This window comes from Ptychodera flava, chromosome 2 (genome assembly GCF_041260155.1).
Source record: "Ptychodera flava strain L36383 chromosome 2, AS_Pfla_20210202, whole genome shotgun sequence".
Taxonomy (NCBI): Eukaryota; Metazoa; Hemichordata; class Enteropneusta; family Ptychoderidae; genus Ptychodera; species Ptychodera flava.
In genome coordinates this window covers 50283254-50299669 of record NC_091929.1, presented here as the reverse complement: position 1 = coordinate 50299669, position 16416 = coordinate 50283254, and the positions used below count along the sequence as shown (strand labels likewise).

The 16416-nt window shown below is 34.8% G+C and overlaps 1 long non-coding RNA gene across 3 annotated transcripts in view; it reads right to left on the bottom strand.

Annotated features, from left to right (window-relative positions):
• The window catches only part of LOC139123281 (uncharacterized), a 417909-nt gene that overhangs the window by 352693 nt on the left and 48800 nt on the right, over window positions 1-16416 (bottom strand). The window lies entirely within an intron of this gene.

The window sequence follows — 16416 nt, the reverse complement described above, 5'->3', positions numbered from 1 at the left end:
TGCTATATTTTATAAAACTGCCCTTCAGAAAAAAACTAAGTCAGCAATATGCCTATATTAAACATATTTATCTCATGTAAACAGTGCCTGACCTGAAATCCGCTCTCAGACTTACCCGTTTCAAACATGAATGCAAAAAAAAAAACATGTATGGTATATGTATACTCAGCACGAACAGAAGTGTCCCTGGGCTTAAACACTTCAGTAGCTATTTGAAAATACCTTTTAGGCATATTGATTTCCAACTATCATGAACTGTTTATGAATCTGGCATGCTAGAAGCTAGTTTTCACTTTGTCATTTCGGTAAGGGTTGCCATGGAGACCATATAACACTGCAGTATTATAGGCGGCTTCTCACGTGGCTCACATACAAAGACCTCAGAGTAGATATATTTGAAAAGTTAGCGTACGTACGCTTAATAAAACCCATCATTCTAAAGCTTTTCTAACAATACTATCAATGTGAGTATTAAAAACACATGTTCGAGGTAAGAAGAATACCAAGATCTTTAACACTATGAACGCGGGCTAGTGGCCCACCAGCAATACTGTAATTATAGGTGATCCGTTTCTTTTTTGTTGTAAATGTAATAATGCTGCACTTCCCGTTATTGAGCTTTAATTTCCATGTATTGCACCATTGTAAACGTTATCAATGTCTGCTTGGAGGGAAATACAATCCCTTTGTGTGCTAATTGTGCGATAAATTTTAGCGTCGTCAGCATACATTGAACACAGTGATGATCCATGGCAATTAACAATGTCTGGCAAGTCATTGACATACAGAATGAACAACAGTTCAACAGGAACTTCAGATGATTCTGGATTGTACATTGCTTGTGACATCCTTACCAGCTCCACTATTGTTCAGCGTATAGAAGCATGCGTCGATGAAATTCGTAATTGGATGATGTCCAATAAGTTGGCACTTAATGACGGGAAGACAGAGGTTGTCTGGTTTACACCCCGAAATTGTACGGTTGGTTCACAATTTGGTTCTATGAATGTACGAATAGGTGAGGCCACGATTTCGCCATCCACTGTTGTACGTGACCTTGGCGTAATGCTTGACTCGTTCGGTCTCATGGACGAGCATATTCGCTATGTTTGTAGGGTGGCATCTCATTCACTTTGGCGGATAAGTAAAATTAGAAAATTGTTAGACCAGCCCAGTGCTGAAAATTGGTTCACGCTTTTGTCACATCGAAGTTAGATTATTGTAACAGTCTACTTTTGGCCTTCCTGCATATAAATTGAGCAAGCTTCAACACATTCAGAACTCTGCTGCTCGTTTGGTAACTGGACGGAAGATGGGACGTCACATTGATATGACATCTATACTCAAGGATTTACATTGGCTCCAGAAGAAGAACGAATCCGTTTTAAAATTCTTTGTTTGGTTTTTAAAATTGTCCATCAAGATGAATTCGTTCAAATTACTTATCAGAACTAGTAACAATTGATATCCCAATACATAATACCAGAAGGAGTGTCGGTGTAAGATTGAATCCCTTTTCTGTCAAAGATCACGGGAAACAACTTTCTAGAACTATGTTGACAGAGCTTTTAGCGTGTATGCTCCTAAACTGTGGAATAGTTTGCCGCCCGAACTTAGGATGATAAAGAAATTCGCTCTTTTTAAGAAGTCTTTTAAAACCATTATTTTTCGTCAATGCTACTGTTGACTTGGATATGATTTTTACCTGCATGTTTTATAGTTTATTTATTTTTTATCATTTTTAGTTAAATTTTTTAAAATACTTTCTTTGCTGTTTTTAGGTAGGATCCTCTAGTCTAGATTTTAGCTTGCTTGATTTTATCGATTGTTTTTAATTACACTCTTTCCTCTGTGAGTTATTTTGTATTTTCTGCATTATTTTAGTTCTTCCAGTAATTTTCTGTAATGTACAGACCACTGAGACAAGGTGTGTAGTGGTCTTTAAACAATAAATTAAATTAAATTTAAAAAAAAACAGTGGCCAAATTAATGAACCTTGGGGTACACCTGACGTGACATCACATGGTGATGACATGTGACCATTGATAACTTCACGTTGTGTTCTGTTACGGAGGTACGATGTAAGCCAGGACAAAACGCTGCCGGTGAAACCATATCTGCTCAGTTCATGTGACAATAAGGACTGTGATACAGTGTCGAAAGGATTACTGAAATCAGTATAAATGCTGTCTACCTGAAATTTCTGATCGATAGCTTCTGTAATAAAATCAACATAACTTACTAAATTTGTTTGAGTTGACCGACCTTTCATAAATCCATGTTGGGATTCTGAAATATATTCCCTGACATGGGGAAACAGGCGAGCATAAACTACTTTCTCAAAAACTTTAGAAACTAATGGCAAAAGAGATATTGGACGGTAGTTAACTACCTTTGATTTGTCGCCTGATTTATAAACTGGTGTAACATTTGCAACTTTGAATGCTTGAGGAAAGACTCCCAAATGCAAAGACCTGTTGAAGATGATACATAATGGAGTAGCAAGTTCATGAGAACATGCTTTCAGGATGACACCAGACGGAAGATCTGCCCTACTGCTTTTTTAACATCAATACTATTTAGCTCATGTGAAACATCCTGATAACTTAATGATATGTTTGAAAGTTGGTCTGTAATTATATGATGAAATGGTGGAAATTCATTCTCAATACTTCATCATCTGATGTAAATACAGATTGAAAAATTAAATTAAATGCATTACCAATGGCGTCAGGAGTATCAGCTAGTGTGTCATGCAGATACACACTGCTGGGCAATGAACTATTTTTTACATTTTATACGGACAAAACTCCAGAAGCGTTTGGAATTGTCTTTGATTTCAGATTCAATTTGGAGCCATACAGTCGGAGAACTTGACTCGTTTGGCTCTAGAAAAAGCGGCCCTCAACGATAAAACACTCTTTGTTCTCGGTACTACTGCGTTATTTTTTGAATTGCTGCCATGCATGTTTCATTTATTATTATAGAATATATATTATTAAAGAATCCTTGCTTTCTGTTAATCTTTTGCAAAAGTTCAATAGTAACTTTCGTTGCAATGAAGCAAAATTCAACATATTTCTTGATACAAAATTGTGACTGATACTCGCATCTCGTTTAAGATAAAAATTATTCGCAATGCATTATGATAAGCCACTTTTAGAGTTGACATCTGTCTAGCACTTTATTCACACCAAACATTAAGACAATACATACTATACAAAAAGCTTTAAAAAGGGTACATTTCACAATCTGTGAACAGCAGCTAAAATTGCGTGCAATCCAATTAGCTCTAGCATAAACACATCGAAGTTGCCTGTGCATATCAGCGTTGTCTTCCCCCGAAGAAGAAACAATATATCCAAGATATTTTTTAGTGTTAACAAATTTAAGAGATTTTCCATATAAAAATACGATAGGAATTCTGTTAGGTTTCCAAGACCTCGGGAATATAGCCATACATTCTGTTTTAGTGGGATGAAAAACAATATCATGCTTGTCCCCATAGTGTTCACATATGTAAATTAATTTTTGTAATGCTTTTGCCGAGGGGCAAATCAAAACTAAGTCATCTGCATAAAATAGGTGATTAACAACTGTGTTTACCAAACAGCATCAAACACAGGCTGATTGTAGCTTTGTACTTTGATCGTCTACATACACAGCAAAGAGCATAGGTGAGAGATTGCTGCCTTGTCGTACGCCATTAATAACACTAAATACGTTTGACAAAGCAGAAGCCCATCGTACAAAAATAACTGATTGAATACCAATACTGTAAAATACGGACTATAAACAATGGTATACGCCTATTTATCAATTTTCTAAACAAAGTCAATGATTTACCCTGTCAAATGCCTTAGTAGCATCCATGAAGCACAAAAATATGGGTTTATTATGTCTCTTATAAAAATCTACAACTTCTTTAAGTCTGAAAATACACATATCTGTGGAATGACTTCTTTTAAAGCCAAACTGGAGATCACTAGTAACAAGTAAAGTTTCAATTTGTGATAAGATACACAATTCAAAAAGTTTAGAAATCGCTGTCACCAAAGCCAGAGGCTTATAATTATCCACCGAAGTAGGATCCTTAGATTTGTCTTTAACAATGGACAAATAACTGCATGCATAAACATATCTGGTAAATAACCATGGACGAAAAAGCCAGTAAAACAAAGGCTCAAAATGACACACAGGACTTGATCAGCATAGATCAAATGCTCTGCAGCAATACCATCGTTACCACAGGCTTTACCTTTTTCAAGTTTGTTTATACATTCTTTAATCTCACTGACAGTAACCATCATTTGATTATGAAATCCCATCTGTCTATCGAAGACATAACAGATGATTTATGACGAATAGTTTTGACAGAATTAAGCAAACTTTCATAATGTTTTTTCTACATATCAACAATATTATCATGACCAGTACAACCGCTCACACTGGTTGGAATAGTCGGCATGCCACCCTTTGCATTATGAACAGAATTCAAAACTTACGTGTACCCCCTCATGTTAAATTATGGGCCAAGGACTCCGCCCTAGCTTTGTTTTCGTTTCTTTTACAAGATCGCAAGACAGATTTAATTTAGCACGAGTTTTACTCATAAGATGAAAGAGTGGGCCTGATTTTGGCTTACCATTTACCACCCAAATTTTGAACGCATCCCGCGCAGAGTTGTGAAATTTACGCACATGTTCATTCCATCCTGGGACAAAATGAAAACCACAATCACTGGATGATGAAGTTGGAATACAACTATTGCAGCTAATTTCAAACATGAAACAACATTCGAGTAAAATGACTGTAATCCACGCATGTGATCAAGTCTCAGTTGGGTCACGGCACGCAAAAACATCACATGGCACTTCAAGATTACGAAGCAAAAACCCAGTTTCGTTTCCATAAATGAATAAATTTTGAGGGGTCGCTTTACTCCAATAAAAACTGCTATTATAACTGCGCATACCATGTTGGCAAGGATCAGAACGAATTAATCTACCAGTTTGTATGTTTGCACAGAGAGGAAAGTGATCAGACGACACAAAATCATGAAGGATATGAATATCAGTAATGGAGTTATGAACTGCATGAGTCATCAAAAATGATCTAACCAACACGTAGTACCATGTGCTTCACTTATAAAGGTGAATTATCAGCAGAATTATCTAGCTTCTCAACAAAAGCCCTAATAGGCGAGCGGCAAACCAACAAAAAGGGCCTTATTTTAGGAGTTTAATGTACCCACCTTACATACGGCCACATCATACATCATTTGAAAGCTTTTTATCTCTACTTCAAGAAAAATGACGATGTGGAGCTGCCAAGTAGGGCCGTAACCCTCTAATTTGCATAATTATCATCGGTACCCAATTTGCATAAGTGCAATATAAAATTAGAAAATTCACTGTTAACTACTGTAAACATACTTTTGAACTATCGAGTGATATATCAAATGAAAGGTATTTGCATGTAGAATACAACTTTGACATTCACAGACATATTTAGATTGCTTTCACCGAAATGTTTTCATATTTATATTGAAAATAATATTTTCCTCTCTTGAATAACAATATTTTAAAAATTTTAACATATACAGCTACAACATACAGCCACATCATATGTTATTTGAAATCTTATTATCTCTACTACAAGAAAATTGACAATGTTGAACTGTCAAGTACGGCCGTAGCCCCTAATTTGCATAATTTACAAGGGTATCCAATTTGCATAAATGCAATGTAAAATTACAAATTCATTGTTCACTTCTCTAAACATACTTCTAAACTATCGAGCGATATATCAAATGAAAGGTATTTGCATGTAGAATACGAAATGGATATCGAAAGAGATATTTAAATTGGTTTCACTGAAATATTTTCATATTAATATTGAAAAAATATTTTCCCCTTATGAATAACAATATTATAAATATTTCATCACACACAGCCACATCATACAGCCACATCATACGTCATTTTAAAGCTTATTATCTCTCATTCAAGAAAATTGACAATGTTGAACTTTCAAGTGAGGCCGTATCCCTAAATTTGCACAATTTACACAGGTAAGCAATTTGCATAAATGCAATATAAAATTAGTAAATTCATTTACTATTCTAAACATACTTCTAAACTATCGAGTGATACATCAAATGAAAAGTATGTACATGTAAAAAACAAAATTGATATCCAAAGAGATATACAAAGTGGTTATACTGAAATATTTTCATATTTGTAGTGAAAAAAGTTATTTTTCCCTTTTGAATAACGGTATTTTAAAAAATTTTAACAGCAGTATCAATGCAACCACATGCATTATGATGTGCAAAAAGTGCATAGAACATGGAGAACAAACTGCTGAAATGAGGTCTGAAAATGAATATTTTTTTTGGTTTAATGTATGTTTCAAAACATAAACAGCTCTTCTTGTCTGCATTATTATCCGATACCGATGTCTAGTTTTTGTAGGTCAGAGAGTGTTTCTCCAAACATGCCCTTTGTTTGGAGTATAATATACCCATTCACAGCATATGAAAACCTTTTAATGTTACTCAAGTAAACCAACATTTTCTTGTAATGTTGTAACCAAGGCAACAGCATTAATATATATATATATATATATATATATATATATATATATATATATATATATATATATATATATATATTTAACATATATCGTATGGTTAATGATTTGAATGCCGACATTTTTTTGTAAAGATGTATTTTGAAAATATCACCAATTACTATTAAGTCCAAACATAAAGAAAGATCCCCATTAACGACACTATTGTAGTTGTTGAAAAGTAACTATGTGGCCGAAACAATGTGTGAGAGTAAGCTGTAGTCAAAGTTATGGCATGATTCATGATCCAAGTCATTCATGGAGATACCGTGTCATGCATTTCCAGTACATCTAGTATTTCTACAAATTCATCATCCTCTTCTTAAACAGTTTTGTCATGAGTAAAAGGGTTGCCACAGTTATAGCTGCCTTGACTGTGCATGGAAGATTAATTTGACAGCAGACACAACTGGTGACATGTGATAAGAGAAAGCAAACTCCACACATCGTTCATATCTTATAGTTGTTTGAATTTTGTGTGTGTTATGTTTGGCTGTTTTGTGTAAAGTGTTGATTTCCCATGGCGAGACGTACCCCTAATCTACGTATCCTGCCCTGAATCCGCACTGGAGTGGAGAGACTACTGCGACACTGTGATCATTTGATGCTACCTTTGGAGAATAGAGTTGTCTTCATCAGTCGCTTAAAATTCATTTTCGGTTGGTGAAATGTGTGCACTACTTGACCACGTTGTTTCACTGAAGTTAAGTTTGTTCAAGTAAGGAAGCTAGAATGTATACCGTTTCGGTCTGGTTGTGGTTGTGTTTGTGGATGCTCATGTGAATCGGAGATCGAGCTGTTGTAGGTGTTGTTTGGCATAGGTGCAACGCTTATATTTCTGTTTCATATGTATGTGATTAGGCTACGTTCACAAATAATGGTGGTGAGGGGCGGAGGAATCCGGGGTGGAATCGACAGTTTGAGGGATAGTAGAAGAGCACTTGAAAGTTTTGATCTGCCTATAGGGGACCTGGAAATGTTTTGGTTCCCTTTTACATTTTGCGATTTCAAGGTTTCGAAGGCAATTCAATGAAAATCGAATAACAATTAGATGTCATCCGATTGTTCTAAAGTTAGTAGTAATCAAAAAAGATCTAGAATTACTTTTACTTTTTATTTTTACTTCATTACTTTTATCTCGGAAAAAATCTTGTATTTTGTATCTTATTGTTGTGGCATAATTGTTCTAATGTATCGTAATGTTTCGCCTTTAACAAATCCTTGAATGCTGCCGTTTGATTGCATGAATTGGAATCTGGTATCTGTTGGTTTTGTGTGTGTGTGTTCTTAAGTCGAGAATTTTAATGTGTTGCATCGATGACCTTCAAAATAATGAGGTCTAAAGATGTGATTTTTTGAGAAGAGCTTTCGAAAATTTCAGAGTAGGATGCATTTTTTATGTTTGATGTGAATTTATTAAGCTCGTGTTGTGTTCCAATGAAAATCATACATTGTCTCTGAATCTCAGTCAGAGCGATATTTGTTCTGTGTGTAGCTGAATTATTCTTATTTTGTATATATTTTATTCTTATTTTGCATAATGTGGACATTATTCGTATTTACTGCACACTTTTATTAATATTAAAAATAAGTCAAGATATTCGCCATTCAAATAAAAATATTGAATAAGAATATTTTAGATATGTGTTTGGAATTCATAGTTCTATTCTACATGCCAATACCTTTCATTTGATGTATCATTCGATAGTTTAAGAGCAAGTGAAGAGTACATAACCTTGGATTTTTATAATTTTATATCGGACTCATGCAAATTAGGTACCCGTGTGCATTATGCAAATTAAATAATTACGGCTCTATTTTGCAGCTGCATATCGTCAATTTTCATGAAGCAGAGATAGTAGGCATTCAAGTGACGTATAATGTGGCTGTATGATGTAGTTGTACGTCTTAAAATTATTAAAATATCATTATTCAAAAGGGAATATAGATATTTCGATATAATCATGAAAAAAATTCAATAAAATCATTTTAATATCTCTTTGGGTATCTATTTTGTATTCTACATGCAAATACCTTTCATTTAATATATCACTCGATAGTTTAAAGTACGTTTAGAGTAGTTAATAAATTTCTAATGTTATATCACATTTCTGTAATTTGCGTACAATGTGAATTATGCAAATTAGGGGGCTACGGCCGTACTTGACAGCTCAATATTGTCAATTTTCTTGAAGTAGAGATAATAAGCTTTAAAATGACGTATGATGTGGCTGTATGATGTGGCTGTATGTGTTAAATTTTTTCAAATATTGTTATTCAAAAGGGAAAAATATTTTGTTCAATATAAATATGAAAATATTTCAGTGAAATAAATTTCAATATGTCTTTGGATATCAAATTTGTATTTTACATGCAAATACCCTTCATTTGATATATCACTCGATAGTTTAGAAGTATGTTTAGAGTAGTTAACAGTAAATTTCAGATTTTACATCGCATTTATGCAAATTGGGTACCCGTGTAAATTATGCAAATTAGGGGCTATAGCCCTACTTGACAGCTCAACATTGTCCATTTTCATAAAGGAGAGATAATAAGCTTTCAAATGACATATGATGTGGCTGTATGATGTGGCTGCATGTGTAAAAATTTTTAAAATATTGTTATTCAAAAGGGGAAAATATTTTTTTCACAATAAATATTGAAATATTTCAGTGAAATAAATTTAAATATCTCTTTGGATATCTATGATGTATTCTGCATGCAAATACCTTTCATTTGATATATCACTCGATAGTTTAGAAGTATGTTTAGAGTAGTTGACAATGAAATTTCTAATTTTATATCGCATTTATGTAAATTGGATACCCGTGTGAATTATGCAAATTAGGGGGGGTATGGCCCTACTTGGCAGCTCCACATCGTCATTTTTCTTGAAGTAGAGATAATAAGCTTTCAAATGATGTATGATGTGGCCGTATGTAAGGTAGGTACATTAAGTGTGAAAAATGGGTGTGTCTGCCGCTCGCCTATAAGCTTGAAGAAAGTGTTGCAAAATACTGGCAGGAACTTGAAAAAGACGAAAAAATTAAAAATCATTTTTCCAAACAACCCAGTAATAACCCATAAAAAGAAACAAGAACATAAAAGACACACTTGTCAAAACAAAGTTCACAAAAAGAGACAAAACGTTAACAATAATCTCAAAAACACGATAAAAATATAGAAATATTGATGTCATTATTTGAAGCCAATAACACGTGAAAACATTAACATCAACAAGTATAACAAAAACAACAAAATATCTGACACAAAAACTTAGGAAAGACAGAATTTTGCGACTAAGGAGAAACCACACACGGTTTTGCAACAGATTTCAGGATCACAGCATTCAATAGACACCACATGATAGATGTCTCACCATAGCTTTCCCTTAACAACCAGCACACGATTAAATCTCGTCAAACTCTAATAATACAGCCTTATAATGTAAACAAAGGCTTAAAACAAAATAATTTTAAGGGATATAAACCATCCCCTTATATACATCACTGTTGACATAGATCCGTAACGGAGCCAACTCTACTGCAGCACCATGATAAATAGTCAAATGTGCAACCACTTACTCCCCTTATATATCGCCATAGCTTTCCCTTAACAAACAACACACGATTGAAATTTCATCAAACACTAATAATACAGCCTTATAATGCAAACAAAGAGTTAAAACAGAAAAAAACTTTGAAGGGACATAAACCCTCCCCTTATATATATCACTGTTGACAGAGATCTGTACTGGAGCCAACACTACTGCAGCATCATCATAAATAGTCAGATTTGCAACCACTTTCCCCCCTTATATAATTCAAAAACACATTTTCTTTTGTTTTTAAAAGGATTTATTATGGTCTATGAAGTTTACTTCAGATGTCAGGTGAATTTAAATGTAAATGCAGTAAAAATGGTTAACCACTTGTTAGGTGTAGTGTCCGTGACATGAAGCCAGTTGCAAATGGAAAGTGGTTTAATGTGAAAGTAAATTAGTTTGTTAAGTGTTATGCCTTAATTTCACTGTAAATAACATTTCTATCTTAAAGTTATATTGGGAAATAACTGATAACACTATTTCTGTTCCTTTTTTTAAACCCCTATACCGTTATTTCATAGGACAGTTTTTTAACATTACAATCTTAAATGTATAAAGCATCTTTCACTGGTTTAATATATTTCATTTGATGTCTTACTCAAAAATTAAGTTACTCTCTTATAAAATATAACTTCAGCTGGTTAACAATAGAATTACCAGCTTAAATCACGGTAACAAGTAATGTATGGATTTGGTGTCACGGACACTACGGCTGTCACGGACACTACATTTGGTCCGTTTTTGATATACTGAAAAATACAAGTGGTAAATGGATTATATTTTTATAACACATAAGGAAGGCAAACAGGGCCACTTTGGCTAATGACATCAGATCTCTACTATCTGAATATGGCTGAAAGTTATGAGGGTGTCACGGACACTACAACATTTTGGGACAAAAAAACTTTCATGATTTGTCATTCATAATCAATACATTGACCCTATCGACATTTAGTAATCAAATAGATGTTTTCGTACAAATTCTAGGGTAATGTTTTCAAGGTGATAATAGAAAGATAAATAAAGCTGTTGTCAATATAGGAAAAGCCTAACGACGCACAAATTTCACTTTTTATAACGCCATTTTCATTCAAATCCATGTATTCAGATGAAATAATTTGCAAAAGAAAGAAGAAATGCTATTTAATGCTTTAAATATACTGAACAATTGAAAAATTAATCTAACAATTTCAAAAGTAAGTAAAAAAATGTGCTTTTCAGATGAAACGCCGTAAACTCATTTTGACCCACTTTTAGGGTATTTTTTACTACACAGGTCAAAATCATCGAAAAACACAATTTTTTCGATGCGGCCTTTTAGGTTCTACTAGTTGTTTCATTTGGAGAACAATGTTTTATTAAATTTTGCACAATATTGTTTTACATTAGTGTGTAACAAGTCAAAATCTGTCTAGAGCACCCTGATTGTGACTGACCCGTACAGTCTTGTCGGCACCATGCAGCAGATTTCTATTCGCCATTCAAGTAAGCTCTAGATGCTAGTGATGCGGCTGCTGGTGCTGTTTTATTGCAAGAGAGAGATTCATGGGATAGATCACCCTGTTTGCTACTTTCACGGAACTTGAAATTGAACAAATCCCCGAGACTACACTTGAAAAAGAGTGTTCATCTTTGATATTAGCTTTACAACATTTTGAGCTATGTTACTTCTTCAAATCAGTCAATAATGGTTTATATTGATCACAACCCCCTTGTTTTCATGCAGAAATTGAAAGGCAAAAGTCAGAGATTGTTAAGATGGAGTTTAATGCTACAGGAGTTTAACCTTGACATTAGGTATTTCAAGGGCGGGTACAATTTAATTGCAGACTATTTCTCGTGTTTAGAGTTTATTGTTCTTCACATTTGTAAAACAAAGATTTTTCTTTGAAAAAGTTTCTTTTTGAAGAGGAGGTGTTATGTAGGTCATTTCCCCCATCACTCATGACCTGAGTTTAATTAATCTAGAACATTCTTAAGGTCACTGTACTTCATGACATTGAATTCAATTAGTCGTGTTTGGAATGTTCTGAAAATTCAATGAGTCGTGTGTTTACTATAAGTGGAGATATTTTGGAACAGCAATTAGCATATCAATAGAAGTTCTAGAGTGTTCTTACATTCTCTTTATAACCATTTAAGTATAAATACTCGGACAGCAGTCTTGCAGTCAGACATTTGGGATCGTGTCTCTTGCGTGTTACTTCAAGACTTTGGAAACTCCAGCAGTATTAATTTCAAGACTTTGCAAGACCTTTACTGCTACGCCGGATTTATTCTGCGGTCGTTGTAAAATTTTAAGCCTGCAAGCAAAATGGCTGTCCATTCATCTGACTGACTTACATTACTCTGACAAGAGCCTTAGTGCCATCTCAGCTGCGATAAGTAGCCTGTAAACTTTGCGATTAGTTGTATTTTTGCAATAAATTTCGTTTCAAAGGAAACTGCTGAGTTCAGCCTTTTGTTCATTTTCTCTCACGTAACATTCATAAAGCGTAACTCTAATCAGAATAGTTATCAGTCTTTTTTTGCAACAAAAATTCTCTGCCTATTTCCATCCCTCCCTGTCGAGCAACGCAGGTGATTGGTCATTAACTGACTGTACCTCAAATTAAGATTTTTCTCTGCATCAACTGCTAGTTGTAGACTTTGCACAATATCCACCATAGCATTTGGTCCATGTTTGCTCTGTAAAATTTTTATCAAAAGTACTCCATAAAATATCCTGTCAGAACAACAACATCCAATGATAAGTAATTTGCACCAATGAGCTTGTGTTAAACGACTTTGACATATGTTTTGTAGACAAAGTTAAAAAATCAATTGAAAGAGTTTAGTGATGTCATTCCTACAAGTTATGGCATTTTACGTCTCCGAGCAAGCAACTAGCGGGCACCATTCCTCATGCTTGTTACATTTATATTGAAAGTCAAAATTTACAATCTACTTGATTTGTGTTATTATTATCTTTATGTTAACAGAGCAAAACCAGTTCTCAGTTCTGCATGTAATTTAGTTCCAGACTATTGATGTTCTGATAACTTGCTACTTATGATGATATTTATGAATACTGAGGTATAACAAGGGCAGGAGAATGTCAATCGAAGTGTAATTTACAAATCTCAATAACATCCAGAATAAATCAAAGTTTATTGTCAAACTGTATAATAAGAGCGCATGACTGTATATATAATGAAGTAAATGTAATGACTACTGGACAATGTTCCGGCGAAATATTTTAAATTGCTGCAAATAATACTATTGATTACATAAATACTCAGCAAACTTCTTTGAGCTTATATATTGGTACTTCATTTCGATTTTAAAAGCTTCAAAGGGAGAAGTGCACCATTTCGCGTAGGCTGGTCATGTAATAATTCTAGAAAATATATCTAAAAGATTTACTGAAACTAATATATCCAATTGGACAGTTAGCTTTTAATGTAAAAAGAAGTAACAATATTTTTTGAAGTACCTTTTCCTGCAGTTATTTACAACAATATCATTTCACAAAAACAAATTCGAACAAAAAAGTATTGTCCGATTAGAGTAAAAAATCCTAGCCAATAGACTTTCAGCTGTTCATAATAATGAAAAAATAAACCATAACAAATCGGATGAAGGAGTTATCTGACAAAGTCCTGACAAACTAAGGTACGCATGTTCATAAGATAAGTTGGTATTGCTACCAATGAAGACAATCGTCTAGAAAAAAAATTACGTACGTTACAACCGGGAATAAGCAGTCTATCGAAATCATACATTATCCACAGACAGGAATTTATACAGGACGTTTTTTCTTCAAGTATTATAATCTTTGTAGGCCTTCATGTGGTTTTCTGTAATCCAAACCGTAGTGGCATATGAATGTGTTGGAAACCTAATTGTTTCTGTTATTTCCTTTGTAGTAGAAACATGTCAAAGAAACTGTACTTGCAAGCAGGATGAGAGCAGATATTGTCAGTACCTGCGCTGCTTTGAGGTTGTACATCACACCATACCAACGTTTAAGAGAAGCATAACAACTTGTAAAGGAGAGTCTTTCCATGTTATGATGAAGACAATGGTGCTCATGTATTCAAGTTACTAAAGCAGTGACAGAGACATTAGGCAAACCTTTATAGAGGTGTATAGAGATGTAATGACCTGGATATTTTGTTTCTTTTCCGGTGCAAGAGAGATGTTTGAATTTGACACCCCTTTCAAAGTTCGTTTTGTCCGAATGTGACTCAAAACACCACAAGATAATATAAGAGCAAATTATGCATGACAGCTGCCAGTGGTGCGCTTGGTCAGATTGAAGAAAGATAAAAAACAAATGCACGGATTGTTTAAAGCTTGCAGCCTTATTAAGGATAATCAAGAAAACATGATAAATATCAACGCGTATCTTTGCATGAGATATAGTTCAAAAGTTATCATGTAAGTGCTATAATGTTCCAGTTAAGGGCCAAGAGGTGGCAAATAGAACTCGAGAATAACTAAAATAAATACACACAACACAGTGTTCCAGTCAACCACTGGTCATCTGGAGTGCAAGGAAAAAGAGTGACAACTCCAGACGTCTGGAAGTATTGGGGTATTGATAAGGCATAAACTAGTAACGCTGTAGAAGACTAACGATGTGCAATCAAACTGATACAGACCACGTGGCCAACTTTAAAACGTCATCATGAATAAGAAGGCTCATTATAATATTATAAGCAGGCTTATACTACTCATAATGTTCCAGCTAAGGGCCAACAGGTGGCAAATAGAACTCTAGACTAACTAAAGTTGAATATACACAAGTGTTGCAGTAAAACACTGGTCATCTGGAGTGCAAGAAATAAGATTCCCAAGACCAGACGCATAAAAAAAAAGAAAAATAAAAAAATGGCAAGAACATACAAGAAAAAACAAACAAACAAACGAGCGTTTGTTTTCACTCCTTCCCCGCTGCGGATTCTTTCCCTTTGTGAGTACGCAATCGTTCGACAGTGTCATTTGGACCAAAAGCGACGTTGTTAGCATCCGAGTTTGAAGGTCCCAATTTAGCACCTGTACACCCGGGGACGTGTTATTGTTAACAATGCAGGCAATGGCTTTGTATTGATTTGCTTTACTGGCAATGAAGCAAGATGCTGAACACAGCCATGAACTTCGTCAGATTTCTGATCGACCAGAACACGTAAAATCTTCATTTTTCCTTCCCAGAAATGAGTCCGATTTATCTCGTCAAACTCTTTCGCTGGTTTGCCGTTGTCAAGGTGAATGAATTCATGGGCTGTGGTACAGATAGATATTTTGGCGCGAAAGCTGTAGTATTGCAAACGTTACCGATTTTCGATAAGGCCAAAGTAATTAAATTCTTTGTTTTGCGTCCACTCTAAATGGGAAAAGGTACGCGTCTAAGCGGCTGAAAAACACACATAAGAAAATTAACACAATGTACTTTGATTGCAGCAAATAAAAAATTGTAACAAAATTTTAGTTCACAAAAGCTAAGCGGTCATGTCCTAAAATTTCCTATTCAAATACACTGTGTATGTTTTTCATGGAAACCTTAAAAACCTACGCGGGTGGGGACGCAAAACAAAGAATTTAATTACTTGGCCTAACTCACTAGCTTCGTTTTTCGACGATGTTAGAAGGCGACTCAGTAATCAATCTATAATATCCAGTTCTTGTAGTGAGGGCACATCACCTGTGGCTGATTCTGACCTTTCTCCCATTTGATGGGGTTTACGTCATTAAGGTTGACACGGTTGGCCGACTCACCAATTTTTTCATCGATGGATGAAGATTTCGCGGTCTGAGCTGCGATCGAACCGACTGTTGATGGATGACCCGTTTTTCGATCTAGATGTATTCGCCTCATCGGTAGTGTGTAAGGAAGTAACCGCCTCACGTAGTATACAGCGCTGCCCAGGCAAAATGTCCAACTCACGAAGATCTTGTTCTTGTATCTCTCTCAAAGTTCGGAAGCTAGTGAAACCATACCGAACAAGGCAGACGATGGTATCATCAGACATATCAAATTCATCTTTTGCAAATTTCTCAATTCACGTCAGTTCCGATTTAATCAGGTGAGTTGCCTCTGATGACTATGGCTTCGTTAATCGTGGAAGACGACTGGCAATTTGGTCGTCATTTTATTGACAAGGCATATCTCGTAACGCTGTACAAGACTCTGC